This window comes from Aristolochia californica, unplaced genomic scaffold, assembly GCF_029961685.1.
Source record: "Aristolochia californica isolate CCGP_79_NKW_82.1479 unplaced genomic scaffold, dmAriCali1.0.hap1 SCAF_4, whole genome shotgun sequence".
Lineage (NCBI taxonomy): Eukaryota > Viridiplantae > Streptophyta > Magnoliopsida > Piperales > Aristolochiaceae > Aristolochia > Aristolochia californica.
The window spans coordinates 10,632,748-10,637,832 of NW_027182103.1; the positions used below are offsets into that span (position 1 = coordinate 10,632,748).

General features: G+C 40.0%; 1 non-coding gene across 1 annotated transcript; it reads right to left on the reverse strand.

Annotated features, from left to right (window-relative positions):
* Nucleotides 1–731: 731 nt before the first annotated feature.
* On the reverse strand, nt 732–838 carry LOC137964351 (small nucleolar RNA R71). The gene has a single exon (XR_011115548.1). It is a non-coding gene; the product is annotated as a small nucleolar RNA R71 (small nucleolar RNA).
* Nucleotides 839–5,085: the final 4,247 nt, after the last annotated feature.

The window sequence follows — 5,085 nt, forward strand, 5'->3', positions numbered from 1 at the left end:
TTTTTATTTTTATTTTTATTTTTATTTTTATTTTTACTTTTATTTTTATTTTTACTTTTATTTTTATTTTTTTTATTTTTTTAAATTATTTTTATTTATTTTTCATAATTTTAGTTTGGTATTTTTTTTTTTTGGAATTATTTTTATTTCTTCTAGTTAGTTCATATTTTTAGTAGCGAGTTTGTTAGCTTAATTTGATAGTTCATTTTGTTTCTTTTTGTGTTTTTATGCACGGGCGCCGCTCCCTAGGTGGACCATTAGCTCCCTTTGTTGAAGAGGTAGAACATATTTGTAGGAAAACACCCGAAGTCAAGTTAGGAGCTACCATGGCCAATCAGGGCGAACCATTACAGTTACTTGCAGCAGGTGACCGTAGAGCCCTGAGGGATTATTCTATCCCATCCCACTTCACATCACCTTCTTGCATTATATTGCCACCCACTACTGCCGCCAGTTATGAGATGAAACCGGGTGTGAACCAACTCCTCCCTACATTCTATGGGTTGGAGAAGGAGGACTCATATTACCACATCAAGGAATTCTTAGATATTTGTGCAACTTTTAAATTCCAGAATTTCTCAGATGACTCTATCCGGTTAAGACTTTTTCCATTTTCACTTAAGGATAAGGCCTAGTCTTGGCTTAATTCCTTAGAGGTGGGCAGCATTACTTCATGGGACACATTAGTCACGAAATTTTTGTCCAAGTACTTTCCCATTCAGAGAACTACAGCCCTCAGGAGAGAAATCTCCAACTTTATGTAGCAGGAGGGTGAACACTTTTATGAGGCTTGGGAGAAATGGAAGGATTTGACCCGTAGGTGTCCGCATCATGGGTTTGAGAAATGGCATTTAGTGCAATACTTTTATCAAGGTCTTACACCCCAGGTTAGATCCATGGTAGATGCAACGAGTGGTGGGAGTTTGATGGGTAAGAGTGCTAGTGAGGCGTGGGATTTTTTTGAAACGTTGAGTGATCAATCTCAGCAATGGGGTTCGTCATTTAATGTTGATAGGTGATCCCACGAAGCCAAAAGAGGGGGTCTCTATGAGGTTAGTGAAACACCTATGCTCATGGCCAAGATTGAAGGGTTGACTAGAAAAATTGATGCCCTTATGGTGTCCAAGAGTTCACCTGCTCCTAACCCATCTACTGTCTATGCCATATGCTCTGGTTCATCTCATCCCACACAAATGTGTCCATCTAGTTCATCCTACCCAGAGCTCATTGAGGACTTGAATGCAGTCCAGAATTTTCATAGACCGAACCGGAACGATCCTTTTTCAGAAACATATAATCCGGGTTGGGCTAGGCACCCAAATTTTTCATGGTCTAAGGGCCCACAGGTTGGGGGTCCTCCAGGGTTTACTCAACCCCAAGCTCCGCGCCTACACCTCACTCAACAACCATTGATTCCACAAAAACCTTCACTTGAGGATACACTTCAATTATTCATGTAGAATACATAGTCCTCCATTGCTAAACTTGAAATGCAAGTGAGTTAGTTGGCCAGCCACATGAGTGAACAAGCACAAAATAGACTCCCAAGTCAAACCATTCCTAACCCCAAAAGCACACATGAGAGTGAGTTGAGTTCCAAACCCCACCATGAGCAAGCCAAAGCCATAACCACCCTTAGGAGTGGTCGTGAGTTGAACAATGGGGTAGGGACCACTAAGTCTAAGGAGTCAAAGGATGACAATGGGGACACATCATTGAGTGAAGAACCTCCAAGTTCTCCACCAACAGCCAAGCAGATCCCTAACCAAGTCCCATTAGCTCCTTATCCGCAGAGGTTATCGGGCCCACCTAAGAAAGGAGATAGCATGCATGAAACGTTGGAACTGTTTAGTAAGGTTCACATTAACATTCCACTTCTTGATGCTATTAGGCAAGTGCCTGCCTATGCACGATTTTTGAAAGACATACACAGAAGAGAAAACAACATGTTAACAAAAAGGTCTTTCTTACTGAGAATGTAAGCTCAATTCTGAAGCATAACACTCCTCCTAAAGTTAAAGATCCTGGATGTCCCACAATTGGTGAACATACCATCCAGAGAGCTCTTCTTGACTTAGGGGCAAGTGAGAATTTGCTTCCTTTCTTTGTGTACCAGCAATTAGGTTTGGGGGAATTGAAGCCTACTCCCATCACACTTCAACTAGCTGACCGTTCTGTCAAGATACCACGAGGAATAGTTGAAGATGTTTTGATAAAAGTGGACAAATTTCTGTTCCCGGTTGATTTCATTGTTCTTGATACAGAACCAGTAGTCGATGTGACCAACCAAATTCCTGTCATCCTAGGACGTCCCTTCTTAGCCACATCTAATGCTATCATTCATTGTAAAAGTGGTGAGTTGGAGTTGTCTTTTGGAAATTTTAAGGTCTCATTGAATGTATTTAATGCCGGGCACCACCCACTTGAGTCTGATGATTTGAGTCCTGCATTTAATATAGAAACTGTTATGCGCGTGATTCCTGCTGCCTTCAGTGGCCAGTCACACAGAGATTTCTTCCAAGTGTGATGTGGGATAGCGGTTTCATCTACGGATGATTACCTACGGGTATGGCTGATACGAATAAACCTTCTTCGAGGGAGACTATGTATCATTCCTGGGGGTCTTTATTATTCTTTTTTTGTTGTTGTCGTTATAGTGTTTTGACTTTTCCCCATTGAGGACAATGTCAGGTTTAGGTTTGGGGGGGAGTAGCAATAATTTTCTTTTGATTTCTGTTACCGGTTTTCAAATTACTCCTCTTAGTATGTGGTTAACATTAGTACAGTTAAAATAAGTTGTTCAAATGTGTTTCAAAAATTTTCGTAAATTTGTGTAGAATATACCTATTAGAAATCTGATATCATTTGTTGTGATTCATGAGAATTCAGTGGGATAACTTACTATTGCATTAGACTTGGAACTTAGTTGCAAAAGAGAACATGTAAATCTAGTGTTGATCTATGTTAGTCTGAATAGTCCTGTATGCCTGTTTGAACTCAATCTTTTTTATACCTTAGTGAAATTCCTTGTTGTAATGTATGAATGCGAAGGGAAATGCTCTTGCTTGCAAAAGACAGATAACTTCAGAAACAGCCTGGGCAAACCGAGGGACATGCACCAGAACAGTCGGTTACTTAAAAATAAGTGCATGTGCAGTGAAGACGAATACAAAATGGTGGTAATACCAAAAGTATTCAGGGAAACAAAAATTACGCTGGTAATAGCAAAAGTGCGCTGGTAATAGCGTAAAATGGTTTTCAATCTGGAAGCAATGAGTTTCTTAACTTTGAAGATGAATTATAATTTGAAAGAAGTTGCAAGTCAAGATTGAAATTGGTATATTTCTTCTGTGAGATTGTCAGACAACAAGCTTACTCTACTATTTTCTCTTAATTGTGATGTGACCAGGATTTTATTGTTATTTGTTGCCTCTTTGTTCTGTTGAAGTAATAGCTTATGGGTCACATTGGTTCAATTGGAGTAACAATGAGTGTATTTGGATTGATAATAGGCTATATTTTACACAGGTTTTAATATTTCGCAAGATCTCATATGAATTTCAGATATTTTACGATACTAAGTGTTAGTCATATGCTAATAAGGAGTAAATTTTCTTCAGTTTTCCTTTTTATATTATTGATTTAGATGAATTTTATGGGTAAATTCCATGCAAACCCTCACGAGACATAACTCGTCCACTACTGCAGAGTAGGGGTTTAACGGCTTGTTGCAAGCGCTAAATGCAATCGTGCTCCCTACGAAAGTGGCATTTTGTTTTCCTAGGCTAAATTTTGGTTCGATTGTTGTTTTGCTAGGGACTAGCAAAGATTTAGGTTTGGGGGTGTGATAGATGCCATATTCTGACATGAGAACTAGGTTAATTATAATAGAATAACCTTTATAATTGTGTTATAGGTGGTTACTTATCGGTTTTCAAATGAAATGATCATTTATTGAATTTGGCATTAATCATTGTCGATATTGCATATTTCTCTCTCCTGAATTATATTTCATTATTTTTTAGTCTTATTTCTTCCTGAAATGCTTTTTATAGATTCAATTATGGAATTTCAGGAGAATTTGGGTGGAGAAGAAAATATTTACCAAAATGCCCTTAGTGAAATGGAAGTAATTTCTAGGGCAAATCGTTTTAAAATAAGAAAAATCATATTTAAAGGAGGGAAGCGTCGAACGAAGGAAAAGGAGGCAGTGTGAAGAGAAGGAAAAACGGAGACCAAAAACAGACGTTTTTTGACCTGAAACAGGGGAGGACCCAAGAGGAGTTCCCCACCGTCGTTCGCCGGGCCAATACCCTCCGCCGCGTCACCGTCGTCCACTGCCGTCCAGTAACCGAGAACAAACCCGAGGAGAGCTCGAGAGAGTCTCCGTCGAGGTGAGTTCGACAGTAGTCGCTCGCCAGGCCGAGAAGTGATCCGAGATGGCTTCTCCGGTGCCAACTCCGCTTTCCGACCATCCTCCGGCGTCGTTTACATATTCCGACCAGTCCCGGAGCCATTCCGACTCCAACCGAGACTCGAGAGAGCCGGTTAGAGAACGTCAGCTCTGTTTCGCTCTTCGCCGGATGTTACCTCCGTCCGTCGGCTTCTAATCGTCGTCGCCGGCGCCGTCTCTACCTCTGGCCACTCACTATTGCTACCCGACGCCACCAATTTCCGAAAATTGCAGCACCCGTGAGAACGAGTTGCTGCCCAAGCGAGAGGAGGAAGAAGGGGAGTAATTCGTTATTATTGAATTTAATTTTTCATATAGTTTGAACTTAGGTTTTGAATGTTAATTGAATCTGATTTGATAATTAAGGTTTATTTAAGATTTTTTTTCTAGATATTTGATTAAATTAGCTAATTAGGGTAAGATTATAATTGAGGTTGGATTTTGGTATTTTAATCCAATTTCTGTCTTTAACTCTAGGCGCCCGAGAGGGGCTAGACGTAAGGATTGAGAATCCGGATTCGTGGTTACGTGGCGCTCTAGAGAGGCACAAATCACAGTAAAATCCAAAGTTGATAATTTTAGCATCATCACAATAGGAAATTAATTCTCTGCATGCTATTGTAATCTGATTT